We start from the raw sequence: 18864 nt of genomic DNA, 5'->3' as shown, positions 1-18864 counted from the left end.
GAAGAGGGCCCCTTCTCACCTTGGGCTCTTCTAGGGGAGAGGGTCATGAGCTTCGGGATGTTGGGGAGAAACCCGACCTGCTGGGCCCTCTCTGCGGTCGTGGCGTGTGCCCGGAGCAGGATGCTTGGTGAACATTGAGTTTGTGTTCATGAGTGTCAGAGATACCTGGTGCCTCCCTCACCTGATAGCCACGTGGATGGCCTTTTCCCCAAAAGCAAAGCTTCTCGAAGATCAGGGGAGAAGACTTCTTTTTCTTAATTATCTCCTTGGAAGTAAAACTGAGGTGAATCAGGAAGGGTTTACGGAAAAATTCCGAGGGTCTCCTGTCTGGTGCTGTTTGAGGATCAAAGGGGTTCTTGTCTGGTGCTTTGCACATACTGGTTTAAGACTCAGACCGTTCCTGGGGAGGGGGCATATGAACCAGCCTTCTCCTCTCTAGAGGAGAACGTGGACGCTGAGAGATCCAGTTATCCCCCCTTTAGGTTTCCTCCTGGCTGAGAAAGGTCCCGGGCTTGTTAACAGCTAACGGAGGCTACTGTGTACTGTCTTCACCAGGTGCCAGGGTCTCATCAAGCCCTTTAGACACCTTCCTGCCCACATGTCCCGCACAACACTCCTATCCTGTGAAAAGTGAAAGAAAGTGAAGTCGCTCAGTCGTCTCCGACTCTCTGCGACCCTCTGGACTGCAGCCCCTTTACCATCTGAGCCACTCTGGGAAGCCCATCCTGTGAAGGGAGCTTTGATTATGATCCCATTGTACTTGTGAAGAAACTGAGGTTTAGAGAGAGGAAGTAGGTCCCACCTAGGGGTGGAGGTGGGATTCAAACCTAGGCCTGCCTGTCTCCAGGGCCCTGCTTGTAACTGTTAAGGGGCATCCCTTCCTTCTGCCATATCTCGCACAGTTTACTTGTGGCGTGTTCAGTTGTATCTGACTCTTTGCGGCCCCATGGACTGCAGCCCACCAGGCTCCTCTGTCCACGGGATTTCCCAGGCAAGAATACTGGAGTGGGGTGCCGTTTCTTACTCCAGGGGATCTTCCCAACCCAGGGATTGAAACTACATCTCTTGCATTCCCAGGCGAGTTCTTTTTTTTGTTTGTTTTTTATTTCCAGGCTGGTGTGTTTCAAAAAGGGTGTCATACAAAAGGGCAGGGACCATGGCTTTTTCCAATGGCAGGCGGAATTCTTTACCACTATGCCACCTGGGGAAGCCCCATATCCCTCATACTTTCACTTAAACCTTTGTGGGGTTGAAATCTAGCTTATGTGAGCTTGGGGCCGTGATGGTACCAAAGTGCTGAGGACCCCAGATCCCCTGAGAAACCTGCTCATCCACTTTTCCAGAGACTCAGAGCACACCCCAGACCAACTGAATACATCCCCGTTGGTTCCAGTGCATAGAGAGTTTGAAGTGTTGGCTTAGCCCATCCCCCATTTCGTTCCCCCTGCTGGCACTGAGGCTGGGGAGATCCAATAGAAAGCTCGGGTATTGGAATCACCTTGCAGGGCCTGGCTTATAGGAATTCAACAAATATTTGCTGTGTGGATGAAGGAGTTGGCAGGCTCCTCTGCTCCAGCAGAGCGAGTGGCAGCTACAGTGACAGAGGTGGGCCTTCTACCCTGGTGTGGATGCGGACCAGGTGTAAAGTAAAACACCTCTTGTTTTCTGATTTATGATCAACAGACTCCGTGTTCCATGCTTTCTCTGAAAATAGGAAAGTAAAAGAAAAAATGTAAATGGCCCACAATTATGTTACTAGAAATAACCACTGCTGATGTGTTGGCACGTAGACGTTTCGATTTCAATACGTTTTTTGAAACTGATGGAAAAACATGTGAGAAAAATTATCCTGAATGACTACGAGAGTTTTTATTTTGGCAGATCTCTATATGCACAGGTTTTAGAGTCACTGGCCTACCGGTAGACATCTAACCCTCCCCCACCATTGCCGTACCAGAGGTACCCACATTCCCATCTCTTAGACCCTTCCCCCACCAATGGTGTTATCCTTGGCTTTGTACTCTGACAAATGAGGCTTTACCCTCTTGGGCCACCCCTTCCCCACCCGCATTATACATACACCTTTATGTCTTTGGATTAGATCGATAACCGGTGCTGACCTTAGGATATCATAAACTGTTCAAGAGGAGCCGCTGAGGGGTCTGTGGGTGCTTTTCCTTTGCTGTCCAATTTCTTGTTGTTCCTGGAGATTGTAATTTTCCATTTCTGAGTTCTCTAGATACTTAGTCACTGACTTTACTGTTTGAGTCTTCACTCAGGAAACTGAGAGACAGCAGGTATTCCATCAGGGTCGTTTTCTTGACCAGCCCTCTGGGAGCGTCTGATCCACTCTTACCTGGCCTTCTCACCTGGACACAGCTGATGGCCTGGGGTCTCCTGCATGTGCCTGTTGAAAGCCCCTTCCCCCTTCTCCTAGGTTGATCCTCTGCCTCCCAGGACCAGTGTCCTCCTCTGTCTGGGGGGAAACACACACCCTCTGACGCACACATGCGTCTCCTAAAAAAGGACGCATGTGTAAATCGAGAGGCGCATCTTTTAAAATGTCTTCATTCCACTGTTACACATAATTAATAGTTTGACTAAGTGAAGAATGGTAGATTGGAAATTTTTTCCTTCAGAATTTTCAAAGTGTTCCTCTGTTATCTTCTAGCTCTTCTGATTCTTTTTAAAACATTCCAATTCTTGATCCCCCACCCCCTTTGTGGAAACCTGTAGAATCTGTTTTCTTCCCAGAGAGCTGTGACATCACAGCGGTGTGCCTTCACTTGAGTGTGTTCTTCTGTAATACCAAGAACCTGTTCTCTCAATCAGGAAAACTCATGGACATTTAAAGAGATTAAAATTTTTTTTTAATTTATTTGGCTGCACTGGGTCTTAGTTGCAGCACATGGACTCTCTCATTGTGGTGCACAAACTCTCTCGTTGTGGCATGTGGGCTTAATTGCCCCACAGCATATGGGATCTTAGTTCCCTGGTCAGGGATCAAATCCACACCCCCTGCTCTGCAAGGCGGATTCTTAACCACTGGACCACCAGAAAGTCCCCTAAAAGGTTTTTTTTTTTTTTTTCCCCTGTTTATGTTATATTCATTTATTCAACAAATATATATTGATCACCAATTTTGAGCCAAGTTACTTATTCTTCTTCTAGGCATGCTCCAAATTGCCTATGTCAAATGTTTAGAATGGCCGGAGAAAGTAAGTAACATTCCCTAAGCCTGCTTTATCCATTGTAGTGGAAATTGCTGTAGAAATTTAAGAAACCTCCACTGAAATGCTGTTTTAACTAGAATTTCTTTTACGCCATCTTAGCCTCTAGCACAGTGACTTTAAAGATTTAATGAGCATAAAAATCACAGTGAGCACTGTACTAAAATGCATATTTTAGAGTGCTGGCTACAGAAATCCTGTTACAGCAAGTTTGCTGCAGTGAGAAAGAAATCAGCATTTTTAACAAGCTCACTAGATACTATTGCAAAGTGTTCTTGGATGGTCCTTTGAGAAAACAGCTACAGAATGCTTAGATACTTTCTTTTATCATAATATGCTATTATCTATAAAACAAATGTCAATAGCTAATTATTTTAAAAATTCCATTACTTATGATATTTCAAGCGAGTCAATTGATGATTGCAGAGTTTCTTCCACTTGTGCAGTTTTATACATTACTTTTATCTAAATAGATGTTGGGAATGTGGAATGGGAGAGGGTGTCTTCATTCATCGGAAGAACAGTTCATGAACTTACTGTCCATACGTACGTGCTCGTTAGTTCAGTCATGTCCGACTCTTTGTGACCCCATGGACTGTAGCCAGCCAGGCTCTTCTGTCCATGGGATTCTCCAGACAGGAATACTGGAGTGGGTTGCTATTTCCTACTCCAAAGAGATTCTTAAAATTTTCTTTTTCATTTATTTTGGCCATGCCACGTGGCTTGTGGGATCTTAGTTCCCTGACCAGGGACTGAACCCAGGGCCCCAGCAGTGAGAGCACGAGGTCCTAACCACTGGATCGCCAGAGGATTCCATAGAACTCTTGAAAATGTTAAGGATCACCCTAAATAGTATATACTACATTTTATTGATTCAGTATACTGTTTATATTTTATAAATATTTTAATTTTTGTTTATATTTTAACATCTGAGTCAGAATGTAGTTTGCAGTGGATGGTTTGTTGAACCGTAAGGAAAATGGAGCCATGAATTCTTTATTTGAGGGTGGAGGCAGGGCAGGTTTCAAACTTTTGCTGTTCCAGCCCTCAGATTAAGTTAGACCTGCCCCTAGAAGAATGTTACTTTCCGCCTTGAAAAAGCAAAATACTGAGACAAAGAATTACTGAGAACCTGACTTCCTGCTTGAGCCTGGGGGAAATAATAGAGAGTAAAACACAGTGTTTCCCCAAATCTGTTGTCAGGATCCCTTGGCCTGGCTTTCTCACAGAGGTGACCTGCTAAAACACCCTAGACGGTGCCGGTGTAACATGGCATGGCAACCAAATTGTAGTGGTTTCCTTCCTCTTCAAGTTTTATAACGAGCTAGAAGCAATCCAGGACTTGACCTGTGACTTGTAGGATGTTGTGATCTCATAACATTTATGAGGATTGGAAGAATACAAGTGGTTTGTCAGAAGCTGAGTTAAACTGCAGCCTTCCTGTTGTTGGCGACTTCAAAATGAGTTATGTCATGCAGGTAATAATGTCAGATCGCCTTTCGTTTACTTACTGTCATGAGCAAACTTAGTTGGGGGAGGACAGATAGGGTTTCCTGAGAACTGGCATCTAAATTAATTTGTCCTGGGACTTGCCTGGCAATCCAGTGGTTAAGGCTTCAAGTTCGCAATGCAGGGGACGAGGGTTCAATCCCCGGTGGGGGAACTAGATCCCACATGTGCGGTGAGGCCGGGAGGAGTTAAATTAGTCTATCCTGTTGATTTCTTTTTGAAGAAGGATGAACACAGTTTCCCAATCTTGGTAGAAAAATGAGAAAAATGCAAGTATGAAAAAAAACCCCTTGAACCGTGTTCCCCACAGTGGTTCCTGTCGGGCGTGTCAATATTGACCCGTGTTTGGGCGTGGGGAGGCTTTTCAGAAATTTTTGGTTATTGTCATGCCTGTTCTCCTGGTGTTCAGTGCCCTGGGGTCCAGGGAGTCTGATATCCTGAAGCGCTTGGGACAGTCCCCAGCCATGAAGAGTTGCTTCACCAGCTGCCTACAGCCCCACTGTTGAGAAACTCTGGGCGAACCTCTGTTTACCCGCTGGAGTAAACCATTCCAGGGTTTCTTAAGTGGTTGTGTGTTACTTATCTGCAGTTTTTTAAAAAATGCGGTCACTTATGAACTACTCCTTGCTTCCTGCTATGACCATCTGTGCTGAATGTCTTCCATTCGTCACTCAGAGGCACCCTCCACCCGGCTCTCCACCCTGTAGTGACTTGCACGGACCCGGCCGTCTCCAGGGTCCCCTCTGATGCCACACTGGATTCCAGGGTCCTCCTGGCACCTGTAGGATGCGGTAGGTGGGAGAGGAGCAGGTTCAGGGCGCTCGTTCTTGGGACTCCTGCCTGCCGGGCTCAGCAGCCTAGCTGTGTCCCTCTGTGCAAGGCGGGCTCTGGCAGCCCTCGGCCCTGGGCTGTTTTCCCTGGCTCTGTTATCCGGTCACTCCCAGCCACTTCCTATTGCCAGGCCCTGCGTTATGGCTTGTGGTTTTCCTGCACCCTACCTTCTAAATAAGACCTTTATTACACTCTGCTCAGATTACCCAATCTGAATGTGCCAGTTTCCTGGGGAGACCTGATAAATTACCTTTCCTCATCAGCGTTCATTTCTTTAGGCATTGTGTTTTGTTTTGTTTTTTTCCAATTTTTAAAAACATTTTTTCTTCTGTTCCTGGCTTTAAAAAAAATTATTGAAGTTCTTCAGTCATTCTTAATGGCTGCCTGCATGCGTGCATGCTAAGTTGCTTCAGTTATATCTGACTCTTTGCAACCCTATGAACTGTGGCCTACCAGGCTCCTCTGTCTATGGGATTCTCCACGCAAGGATACTGGAGGGGGTTGCCATTTCCTTCTCCAGGGGCTCTTCCCAACTCAGGGATTGAACCTGAGTCTCCTGTGGCTCCTGCATCGCAGGTGGATTTTTTACCTCTGAGCCACTGGGGAATCCCAGTGGCCACCTGCTGCTGCTGCTGCTAAGTCGCTTCAGTCGTGTCCGACTCTGTGCGACCCCATAGACAGCAGCCCACCAGGCTCCCCTGTTCCTGGGATTCTCCAGGCAAGAACACTGGAGTGGGTTGCCATTTCCTTCTCCAATGCATGAAAGTGAAAAGTGAAAGTGAAGTCGCTCAGTTGTGCCCGACTCTTAGCGACCCCATGGACTGCAGCCCACCAGGCCCCTCCGTCCATGGGATATTCCAGGCAAGAGTACTGGAGTGGGGTGCCATCGCCTTCTCTGGGCCACCTAGTATTCCATAAATGTCCAGGCTCCCACTGTTCAATTTAGGTTTCTTTCTTTCCCGTAACAAGGTTGTAACAAACAGTCCTTAAGCCCCCTCTTTCTGGATACTCTTTTGAGGTTTTCTATGGTTGTGTACTTGGAATTGAGCAACAGGGCATATGAATCTTCCTTGAAGTAAAATTTTATTGATGTCTACAGTAAAATTTACCCTTTTTAGTGTACTGTTCCATGAGTTTGGGCATATCCAGGTTTAAGATACAGCTTTATTGAGATATTAGCGATAACAGATTGATGATTTTTCCTTAAAAACTAAAAATACAGCTGTTGTCTGATCCAGCCATCCCACTCGTGGGTGTATATTGGGAGAAAAGACACACGCACTCCAGCGTTCACTGCAGCATTCTTTACAGCAGTCAAGGAATGGAAGCCGCCGCAGTGTCCATTGACAGACTCATGGATACAGAAGACGTGATACATACATACAATGGAATATTACTCAGTCGTAAAAAGTAACGAAATAATGCCGTTAGCAGCAACATGGATAGATGTAGAGATGAAGTAAGTCAAAGACCATTATCATGTAGGATATGCATGTCCTTTGCTGTACCCCTGAAACATTTAAAATCAACTATACTTCAAGAAAAAATTAAATAAAAAACAAAAAAATAAGAAAAGTAAAAATACACATGAAAAGTTGACCTTTTAAAGGTGTACAATTCAGAAATTTTTTAGGATATTCACAGAGTTGTACAGCTTTCATCATTGTCTGATTTTAGGACATTTTTGTCACCACAGAAAGAAACCTTATATCTGTTAGCAGTCACTCCCTGGTCTTCTCTGGCCTCAGCCCTTGGTAGCAGCTAATCTGTTCTTTGCCCCCTGGATTTGTCTGTCCTGGTTATTTCTTGTAGATGGATCCTATAGTGTGTGGCCCTTGCTGTCTGGCTTCTTTCACTTAACATAATGTTTCCAAGGGTTATCCATGCTCTAACATGTCTCAGGACTTCATTCCTTTTATTGCCAAATAATATTTCATTGTATTATACATATATATGTATTGTTTATCCATTCATCAACTGACGAACAGCTGGGCTGCTTCCACATTTTGACTGTTACGAACACACTGCTGTGAACCTTCGTGCACAGGTTTTGTGTGGACTTAGTTTTCACTTCTCTTGGGCGTTTACGTAGGAGAGGAGGGCTGACTGATCCGGTAGGTCTTTGTCTGCTGTTTGTCAGGGTACTGCTAGATTCTTTCCAAAATGGTGACCCTAACTTATAATCCCAGCACCAACATGAGTGTTCCGATTTCTCCACATCCTCCCCGAGATTTGTTTTCTGCCTTTTCTAGTCATCCTGACGAGGTATGAAGTGATATCTCATTGTGGTTTTAGTTTGTATTTCCATGATGACTATTGATGTTGAGCATCTCTTTATGTCATTTGTCTAGCTTCTTTGGAGAAGTGTCAGTTCAAATCCTTGGCCATTTAAAAGGAACAACCAGGCCCTGAAAAGTTGAAAAGTAATGTCAACAGCAGCCCAATAAAGATAATGTGAACAACCAAAAAATCCTTTGCCATTTAAAAAACTAATTTCTCTTACTGTGGACTGTAAGCATGCTTTTCATATTCTGGATACAGGTTCCTTATCATATATCAGATACATGATTTGCAAATATTTTTCTTCCATGCTGGGTGTTGTCTTTTCACTTTATGTGATGGTTTCCTTTAAAGAACAAGGGTTTCCTAATTTGACAAAGTACAGTCTGTGTATTTTTTTTCTCTTGTTGTTTGTATTTTTGATGTCATATCTAAGAAGACTTTGCCTAATGCAGGGTCACAAAGATTTGCTTGTCTGTCTTTTACTGAAAGTTTTATAGGTTTTTTTTTTAGGGGGGTGGTGCTGCATTGCATGGCATGCGCAACTTCCCTGACCAGGGATCGAACCCGTGCCCCCTGCAGTGGAAGCACAGAATCTTAACCACTGGACTGCTGGTAAAGTCAAAAGTTGTGTAGTTTTATGACTTGCATTTAGGTCTGTGGCTAATTTTGAGTTAATTTTTTGAGGAAGGAGGGTAATTTTGTTCATTTCCGTGTGGATATCTAATGGCCCTAGCACTATATGTTGAAAAGATAATTTTTTCCCCACTGAATTGTGTTGGCACCCACTGTTGAACATCATATGGCCATAAATGTAAGGGTTTATTTCTGCATCATCAGTTGTTTTGTTGATCTAAATATCTATCCTTGTGCCAGTACCACACTAACTGTAGCTTTGTAGAAAGTTTTGAAATCAGACTGTGAGTTTGCAAGTTTGTTATTTTTTGAAAGTTGTTTTGCCTATTCTGGGTCCCTTGCATTTCCTTGAATTTTACTATCATCTTGCCAATTTCTGCAAAAAGGGGTGCTAGAGTTTCAGTATGGGTTGTGCTGAATCTGTAGATCAATTTAGGGGATATTGCTGTTTGAAAACTGTTTTCTGATTCATGGACATGGGATACCTTTCTGTTTATTTACAACTCCTCTGATTTCTTTAACAATGTTTTGTAGTCTTCAATGTACATATCATATATTTCTTTTGTTAAATTTATTCCTAAGTGTTTTATTCTTTTTGATGCTATTGAACATGGAATTATTTTAATTTCATTTTCAGATTGTTTATTGCTACATCATAGAAATCCAGTTGAGCTCTGTATCCTTAACCTTATATTCTACAATTTTGCTGATTTCATTTATTAGTTCTAATAGTTTTGTGTTGGAGTGGGGTTGCTCTATGTGTTTTTAAGGCTTTGGTATTACTGCCCAGTTGTACAGAAAGGTTTATACCCACTGGCATTCCCTGTAGTTCTGTTTCAGTGGGTTTGTGTGTTTGTGTTCTAGTGGTGTTTCAGTGGGTTTGTTTCTTCAAATACTTAAACTTTTAACATTTTCCAATTTTCTTGGAGTGGGAGATACTCTAAAAAAACCTGATTTGGCATAGACACCCACCAGTCAGAGCATTAGCTAATATTCAGGGGAGCCTTGGACATGTGAAAAAAGAGATTTTTTAAAATCTGTATTTCTGTGATGATCAAAATTTAACATTTAAAATATGCTCATTGGCCATTTATTTCTTCTTTCAGTAAATGCCTGTTTTTCCCCTTCTACTCATTAAAAAAAAAAAGGGCCCTTTCTTTCTTTAAAAATGTTTTAAAGATATAAAAGGGATTGAAAAAGTGAAAGCGTTAGTTGCTCAGTCATGTCCGACTCTTCGTGACCCCATGGACTGTAGCCCGCCAGGCTCCTCCATCCATGGGATTCTCCAGGCAGGAATACTGGAGTGGGTTGCCATGCCCTCCTCCATGGGACCTTCCCAACTCAGGGATCGAACCCATGTCTCCTGTGTTGCAGGGAGATTCTTTACTGTCTGAGCCACCAGGGAGTGAAGGAAGACATTTATGAAAATTTACCTCCAAGGAGGGAAATAAGATTGGATTGTGGGATGTAGTTGAATAGGGAGGTTTGCTTTTTAACTCCTTATTTTTTATATGGTTTTAATTTTTTTGTGATGAGAATGTATTTATGCATTAATGTAATTAAAGAAACTTAGCAGTGTGTTCATTGTAAAAAACTTCAAGTCATTTATATATAGAGTGAAAACTCAGTGTCTCTGATAACTTACCTCCTTCACCGTATCCAGCATCTACCCCCATCTACTTAGTGTTCACAGACCTTTTTCTGTGCGTGTGCATATATACACACACGTGAATGAGTGTAGTATACATATTCTGCAGCTTCGTTTTCACTTAGTGATACCTTGATGTTTTTCCATGTTGCTTTTGTGTTGATTTGTAGGTTTCCTGTATAAGTATCAACTTTCTCGCGTCACTTGTTAGTATCATTCATGCCATTTTCATCAAAATAAGTTTCTAATTTGCATGAAATCTAGATCTTACCTTTATTCAGCCTTCTTGGGTTTACTTTGCTTAAACATGGCTTCCTTAGACCCAGGATTATACAGATATTTGGAGAAAATACCATTCTTTTAAATGTTAAAAATATTTACCAGCAGGAGTTCCCTGGCTGTCCAGTGGTTAGGACTCGGCACTTTCACTGCCAGAGCCTGAGCTCAATCCCTGGTCAAGGAACAGACCCTGCAAGGCATGTGGTGCAACCAAATATAAATAAACAATTAAAAAAAAATGTCATCTAAAGGCATAAGTTCTTTCTGTGTGGATAAGAATGTAATTTCATGATCATGGTATCTCCCCTGCCAGAGTGAAGTAAATCAGAAAGGGAAAAACAAATATCATATATGAATGCATATGTATGGAATCTAGAAAAATGGATGGAATCTAGAAATATGGTACCGATGAACCTATTTACAGGGCAGGAATAGAGAACAGACTTCCAGACCCAGCAGGGGAAGTAGAGGGTGGGATGGACTGAGAGAGTACGACTAACATATATACGTTACCATGGGTAAAATTCATAGCTAGTGGGAGACTGCTGTATAGCACAGGGAGCTCAAGCTGGGACTCTAGTCCGGTGGGAGGGGGTGAGGGCTGGGAGGGTGGTTCACGAGGGAGGGGACACGTGTATACTATGGCTGGTTCCCATTGTTGTATGGCAGAGACCACCACAACATTGTAAAGCAATTATCCCCCAATTAAAAATAAATTTAAAAGAATGTAATTTTCCCCCCCAAATGGGTAGCTAGTTGTCTCACCATTAATCATATTCCCATATATGTGTAACTATTTCTTGATTTTGCTGCTGCTGCTAAGTCACATCAGTCGTGTCCGACTCTGCAACCCCATTGATTCTGAGTCAATTCTAAATTGACTGTAGCTTTACATGCGTTTAAATATTCAGTAGGATCAGTTCAGTTCAGTTGCTCAGTCGTGTCTGACTCTGTGACTCCATGGACTGCAGCACGCCAGGCTTCCCTGTCCATCACCAACTCCCGGAGCTTACTCAAACTCATGTCCATTGAGTCAGTGATGCCATCCAAACATCTCATCCTCTGTTCTCCTCTTCTCCTCCTGCCCCCAATCATTCCCAGCATCAGGGTCTTTTCAGATGAGTCAGTTCTTTCCATCAGCTGGCCAAAGTATTGGAGATTCAGCTTCAGCATCAGTCCTTCCAATGAATATTCAGGACTGATTTCCTTTAGGATCGACTGGTTGGATCTCCTTGCTATAAATCATACCAGTTTCTCTCTTTCTTGCTGTGCTTTTGTATACTTACACTTACACTTGGAGGTGATTTTTAAAATCATTGTTCTTTACATTCCACTCTGATTTTGATTGAGACTGCATTAAATTTATAAATTAATTTGAAGAGATATCCTTATGATATTGAATCTTATTTAAGAATATTTTATCTATTTATTTAAGGTCATTTTATGCTCTTGCAGTCCTAAGTTTTTGCCAGATGTATCTATGTACTTCTTATTATATTTGATAAATAGGATTTATACAAAATGAATTTAGCGATTTGTAACTGTTTATAATTTGAAAAAAAGCTACTGATTATCTTGTTTTATATGTAGCCATTTTATTTGAATAATTAGTTCTAATTATTATTGTCCTAATTATTATAGTTCTATTATTATTTTATAAGTTACAGTAATATCTGAACACGGGTGGTTTTCTTCTTTTTATATTTATACTGTTTTTCATTATTGCATAGGTTAGGAATGATTGAGACAAAATGGATATCTTTGGCTGACTCATAACTTTAACTGCAGTGTTTCCAATGGTTTAATTATAATACAGGTTTTACTGTGGATTCTGGTAGATATTCTTTATTGAATTAAGAAAGGGAGGTTTAACTCTGTACGTCGTTTAATCAGGAATGATTGTTGAATTTGGGAGCTAATATTTGGTTGGGAGGGTGCCTTTTGTTAGGTCAGCATATAGGTTTTTTTTTTCCTTCTATTTGTTAATGGAATGAATTGCATTAGAAAATCTAACGTTGAGTCGTTCTTGTACTTGTGATATAATCTCTATTTAATTATAGTGTATTTTTAAAGAAATTATTGGATTTTAAAATTTTCTTTTTTAACTCTTGGGTTTGATTTGTTGGTGTCATATCTGAGGGTTTTCTGTTTGTGTTAATATAAGACCAGCCTTCTAGATCACTTTGCTGTGTTCTCTTTTGTCTGACTTTACTAATGTCACCCCAGCTTTTTTTGGCTAGCATTTATCTGATATGTTCTTGTCCCTTTATTTTTAATTGAAGTGAGATTCACATCACATATAGGCATACTTCAGAGATACTGTGGTTCCAGACCAGTGTAATAAAGCAGTACCAAAATAAAGCTAGTCAAATAAATTTTTTGGTTTCCAAGTGCATATAAATTGCTTACATTATACTGTAGGCTGATAAGTATTTAATTCAATACATTTAAAAAACAATGTACATACCTTAATTAAAAATGCTTTATTGGTAAAAAATGCTAACCGTCCCCAAGTCTTGAGCGAGCCATAATCTTTTTGCTGGTGGATGTTGATGGCTGCTGACTAAGCAGGGTGGTAGCTGCCGAAGGTTGGGGTGGCTTTGGCAGTTCCTTAAAATAACGCAAGAATGAAGTTTGCTGCATTCGCTGACTCTCTTTTCATGAACCGTCTCTCTGTGGCGTGCTGTGTTCTTTGACAGCACCTGACCCACAGTAGAACTTCTTTCAGGGTTTGTGTCCGTCCTCTCACACCCTGCCGCTGCGTTATCAGCTAAGTTCATATAATGTTCTGGATCGTCAGCAGTCAGTGAGGTTCACCATCTTTTATGGGCAAGGTTTGTGGCACCTCAAAACAGTTATGATCGTATCACTGGAGATCACTGATCACGGATCACCATAACAAATGTAGTAGTAATGAAAAGGTGTGAAATATTGTGAGAATTAACAAATGTGACAGAGACCCAAAGTGAGCAAGTGCTATTTGAAAAAGTCAATAAGACTTGTTTGATACAGGGTTGCCACAAACCTTCAATTGTGAAAAACAGTATTTTTGAAGCACATGAAAGGAAAGTGTAATGGAATGAGGTATGTCTATAAAAGTAGCTATTTAAAATGAAAAATGAATGACATTTAGTGTAATACATTCGATCACTTTTATCTAGTTCTGGAACATTTTCATCTTCTGAAAGGAAACTGTACCTTTAATATTTTCCTTTCTCTGTCATCTTGTTAAGTCTTCCATATTGATCATGTAACTGGATTTTAGTTCTATACCCAGTCTGAGAATTCGTGTTTCAATATGGAAATTTTTAACACATTTATATTTATTGTGATAACTTATTTAGAATTCTTAGTTTTCCTTATTTTTTTCTCTAGTGATTGTAAGTTATAAATTCCATTTCTATTTTGTTTGGAGCTATCTTCTAAATTTTACCCAAAGTACTTATATATATATATATATAAGTACGGAGAAGGCGATGGCACCCCACTCCAGTACTCTTGCCTGGAAAATCCCATGGATGGAGGAGCCTGCTAGACTGCAGTCCATGGGGTTGCAAAGAGTTGGACATGACTGCGCTACTTCACTTCACTTCACTTATATATATATATATAGATTTTGCTAACTCCCCAGAGAATTAAGATGTGTAACTACATAATTCCATTCAAAATATAACACTAAGCTTTTCCTTATCATGCTCTTTGTGTTAGACAATTTTTTATGTTTTTCTTAAATAACATTTTTTGAGATATAATTCACATACCATACAATTCACCCACCTGAAGTGTACAACTCAGTGGCTTTGGGAATATTTACAGGGTTGTGCAACCATCATCATAATCAATTTTGGAATATTTTCATCATCCCAGAAAGAAACTCCATACTATTAGGAGTCATTCTCCATTTCTCCACAACCTCTTCCTATGCTATCACTAATTCTACATTCTGTGTCTATCAGATTTGCCTGTTTTGGACATCTCATATAAATGGAATCCCATAATACGTGATCTTTTGCGCCTAACTTCTTTCACTTAAGCTAACATTTTCAAGATTCATCCATGTTAAAGCATGAGCGAGTACTTCTTTTCTTTTTTTGCCAAATATTGTTTCATTGTGTGGCTTCATTTTATCCATCCATTCATGAGTTCATAGACATTTGGGTTGTTTTCCACCTTTTAGCTATTGGTAACGCTGCAAGAAAATTAGAGATACCAAGGGAACATTTCATGCAAAGATGGGCTCGATAAAGGACAGAAATGGTATGGACCTAACAGAAGCAGAAGATACTAAGAAGAGGTGCCAAGAATACAGAGAAGAACTGTACAAAAAAGAGCTTCATGACCCAGATAATCACGATGATGTGATCACTGACCTAGAGCCAGACATCCTGGAATGTGAAGTCAAGTGGGCCTTAGGAAGCATCACTACAAACAAAGCTAGTGGAGGTGATGGAATTCCAGTGGAGCTATTTCAAATCCTAAAAGATGATGCTGTGAAAGTGCTGCACTCAATATGCCAGCAGATTTAGAAAACTCAGCAGTGGCCACAGGACTGGAAAAGGTCAGTTTTCATTCCAGTCCCAAAGAAAGGCAATGCCAAAGAATGCTCAAACGACCGCACAATTGCACTCATCTCACACGCTAGTAAAGTAATGCTCAAAATTCTCCAAGCCAGGCTTCAGCAGTACATGAACCGTGAACTTCCAGATGTTCAAGCTGGTTTTAGAAAAGGCAGAGGAACCAGAGATCAAATTGCCAACATCTGCTGGATCATGGAAAAAGGAAGAGAGTTCCAGAAAAACATCTATTTCTGCTTTATTGACTATGCCAAAGCCTTTGACTGTGTGGATCACAATAAACTGTGAAAAATTCTTCAAGAGGTGGGAATACCAGACCAACTGACTTGCCTCTTGAGAAACCTATATGCAGGTCAGGAAGCAACAGTTAGAATTGGACATGGAACAACAGACTGGTTCCTAAAAGGAAAAGGAGTACGTCAAGGCTATATACTGTCACCCTGCTTCTTTAACTTCTCTGCAGAGTACATCATGAGAGACGCTGGGCTGGAAGAAGCACAAGCTGGAATCAAGATTGCCAGGAGAAATATCAATAACCTCAGATATGCAGATGACACCACCCTTATGGCAGAAAGTGAAGAGGAACTCAAAAGCCTCTTGATGAAAGTGAAAGTGGAGAGTGAAAAAGTTGGCTTAAAGCTCAACATTCAGAAAACGAAGATCATGGCATCTGGTCCCATCACTTCATGGGAAATAGATGGGGAAACAGTGGAAACAGTGTCAGACTTTATTTTTGGGGGCTGCAAAATCACTGCAGATGGTGATTGCAGCTATGAAATTAAAAGACGCCTACTCCTTGGAAGGAAAGTTATGACCAACCTAGGTCGCATATTCAAAAGCAGAGACATTACTTTGTCAACAAAGGTCCCGTCTAGTCAAGGCTATGGTTTTTCCAGTGGTCATGTATGGATGTGAGAGTTGGACTGTGAAGAAAGCTGAGCGCCGAAGAATGGATGCTTTTGAACTGTGGTGTTGAAGACTCTTGAGAGTCCCTTGGACTGCAAGGAGATCCAACCAGTCCATCCTAAAGGAGATCAGTCCTGGGTGTTCATTGGAAGGACTGATGTTGAAGCTGAAACTCCATTACTTTGGCCACCTCATGCGAAGAGTTGATTCACTAGAAAAGACCTTGATGCTGGGAGGGATTGGGGGCAGGAGGAGAAGGAAACGACAGAGGATGAGATATCTGGATGGCATCACCGACTTGATGGACATGAGTTTGAGCAAGCTCCAGGAGTTGGTGATGGACAGGGAGGCCTGGTGTGCTGTGATTCATGGGGTTGCAAAGAGTCAGACATGACTGAGCAACTGAAGTGAACTGAACTGAATGCTGCTAAGAACATACATGTACAAGTTTTTGTGTAGACATATATTTTTGTTTCTCTTGAATGTCTTCCTAGGAGTAGAATTTGCTGGCTCGTACGATAACTGTGTTTAACTATATGAGGAACTGCCAGACTATTTTCCAAAGCAAATACTTAATTTTAGAATCCCTGGGTTACTTTTTAAAAAACTAATTTCTTAGGAATAATTTCTTGCCAGTTGTCTGACGCTTTTACCCATAATGTTGTTGTTTAGTCACTAAGTCACGTCCAACTCTTTTGCAACCCCATGGACTATAGCCTGCCAGGCTTCTCTGTCCATGGGTTTTCCCAGGCAAGAATACTGGAGTGGGTTGCCATTTCCTTCACCTGGGGATCTTCCTGACACAGGAATCAAACCCATATCTCCTGCATTCGCAGATAGATTCTTTACCACTGAGCCACCAGGCAGTAATACCGTTTGATATTATACCCGTAATACCAAATGACTCTTTTGACGACTACAAATTTAAATCTTTTCATGCTACTTTTTGTGTCATTTGCTTTCTTGGTTTATTTTTCATTTTCAAAGTACTTCCCTGAGTAATTCCTTTAGCAAAGGTTTAAAGGTGTTGAATTTTTTTGAACCCTTGCACTTCAAAGAGCGTCTTTCTTTTCACCTTTATACTTGAGTAATTTCATTGGGTAAAATGATAGGTCTTAAAATTTCTTTCCATTAGTGCTTTGGAGATGTTGCTTCATTGTCTTCTAGTGTCCCGGGGTGTTAATAAGAGACCTGATGGTCTGGTAGTCCCTGGATAGGCCTGTGAGTTTCAATATCGTACCCCACCCCCAACCCCTAACCTTGTGATTGCCATTCCCACCGATTTAGTTGCAGTACAACCTTGCATGAATGATGCCTTGCACATTCAATAACCTTAAGAATGTAGAAAGTTGGTATGGATGGTGTAGCAAGAAATGGTAGGTGGATTGTCATTACACAATCAGGGTGATATGGCTCATGCAAGGCAGTTTTGCAACCGTATGAGGTAATTATACTGGAGCTTCAGGTTGATGTGGTTAGGAATAAAAGAAGATTGTTGACCTTCCACTTGGAGTTTCCTGAGTCCTGGTGAGATCTGTCCCTGGGCAGGCTGAATACCCTCACCTCATCCTGGGAGAAATCCAGAAGACCTGGAAACCCCTATCAGGACAGCTGTAGCCTGATATTCCCTGCTGAGAACAAACCTTTGCATCTATTTCAGTGAACTATGAGGTTTATGGTGTTTAAGTCACAAGCTTGTTTTACTAGCTTTCAAACCCACAACTCTAGGGGAATCAGGTTCTCACTTCCTTTTTCTTTTAATGTCCTTTTAAGTAATCAAAATTAAAAAAAAAAAAAGTCTCTTTGAATGCTTTTGGAATTTTCTTCCCTTCTTTAGAGGGTGACTTAAAACTCATCTGCCCCAGCATTCCTTGGACCCTTTATAACTAATACTCAGATCTGTCTTCAGTGCAGGGAGATTCCTTGTATTTCTTACATCTCTTCTTTCTGTTTTCTCCTTCAAAAAAGTCTGTATTCAATCCAGAAGTTCCAGGAGAAATTAAACTATCTTCAATATCTTCTAACTTTTCTTTTATACATTCCTTCTCTGTGTTCTCTTGCAGAGTCCTAAGGAAATAACTACTTACGGCTCAAAGTCAGATTTTCAGTTGACTGTGTTCTGCTCTTCAGCCCAACTGCTGAATTTAAAAAAATATTTTCTTATTGAAGTATAATTGATGCTGGGAGGGATTGGGGGCAAGAGGAAAAGGGGACGACAGAGGATGAGATGGCTGGATGGCATCACTGACTCGATGGACGTGAGTCTGAGTGAATTCCGGGAGTTGGTGATGGACAGGGAGGCCTGGTGTGCTGCGATTCATGGGGTCGCAAAGAGTTGGACACGACTGAGCGACTGATCTGATCTGATCATTGATTTATAATGTGTTTATTTATTTTTAATTTTTGGCCACACCATGTGGCTTATGGGATCTTAGTTCCCAGATCAGGGATGGAACCCTCCCTCCCTGCATTGGAAAGCAAAGTCTTAACCACTGGACCGCCAGGGAAGTACCCCAACTGCTGAATTTTAATTTTGGCTTTGACAGTTTTAATTCCCAACGTTTTGTCATTCTTTTTACTTTGCAGTCTGGTTGTGTTTTATTGAATCACTTTAAGACTGTTGGGTATACAGTTGACCCTTGAACAATGTTGGTTCGACTGCATGGTTCTATTTACAAGTGGATATTTTTTTGTAGTATCCGACCACAGGAGCCAAGGTTGGCCAACTTTAAGTTTTACTTAGATTTTCAACCACAGAGAGTCGGGGCTCTCCAAACCCCTGTGTTGGTCAAAAGTCAACCATATTTAAGCTTTCCTTAGTTTATAGAGAGACCACTTGTACTTGTTGAGTCTATTGCTTCCCATATGGCTGTTTTCCTCAACCATTTGTTGATGATTGTTGGTTTGTAGGGCTTCCCTGGGGGCTCCCACAGTGAGGAATCCACCTGCAATGTGGGAGACCTGCATTGGA

At 41.4% G+C, this 18864-nt stretch overlaps 1 protein-coding gene across 1 annotated transcript in view; it reads left to right on the top strand.

Moving 5' to 3' along the window:
• The window catches only part of CMTM8 (CKLF like MARVEL transmembrane domain containing 8), a 97657-nt gene that overhangs the window by 499 nt on the left and 78294 nt on the right, over positions 1 to 18864 (top strand). The window lies entirely within an intron of this gene.

Source organism: Bos indicus x Bos taurus, chromosome 22 (genome assembly GCF_003369695.1).
Source record: "Bos indicus x Bos taurus breed Angus x Brahman F1 hybrid chromosome 22, Bos_hybrid_MaternalHap_v2.0, whole genome shotgun sequence".
In the NCBI taxonomy this organism is placed as follows: Eukaryota; Metazoa; Chordata; class Mammalia; order Artiodactyla; family Bovidae; genus Bos; species Bos indicus x Bos taurus.
This window is presented reverse-complemented; position numbering and strand designations above follow the sequence as displayed.